Genomic DNA, 360 nt, shown 5'->3' with positions numbered 1-360 from the left:
AACCTTCTTTTTAGCTTTTTGTCAGGGTGTCCAAAGGGATTCCCAGATAGTAACCCAGCATAGAACTGGGAAAACGAACAGCAGACCCTAATCTTATCTAAAGGAATATTGACAACTGATTACTGCTAGATGACGAACAGCTGACCTTCCTAAAACAAAGACCTCTAGATAGACTGACTACATTCACCAGAAGGGCAAGTAGTGGGGAATGGCTGGGGGTGCCCACAACACAGCAGACAGTAGCAGGGATATTAGAGTATAATGGGGGGGGGGCTATGGGAGGGTTCCATCTGGGAAGTGGGTGTATAGTCAAATAAGATGGTTTGGCATGCTCTATGTGATATATATACACACACACAA

This window comes from Nannospalax galili, unplaced genomic scaffold (genome assembly GCF_000622305.1).
Source record: "Nannospalax galili isolate Female #2095 unplaced genomic scaffold, S.galili_v1.0 scaffold737, whole genome shotgun sequence".
Taxonomy (NCBI): Eukaryota; Metazoa; Chordata; class Mammalia; order Rodentia; family Spalacidae; genus Nannospalax; species Nannospalax galili.
This window is presented reverse-complemented; position numbering follows the sequence as displayed.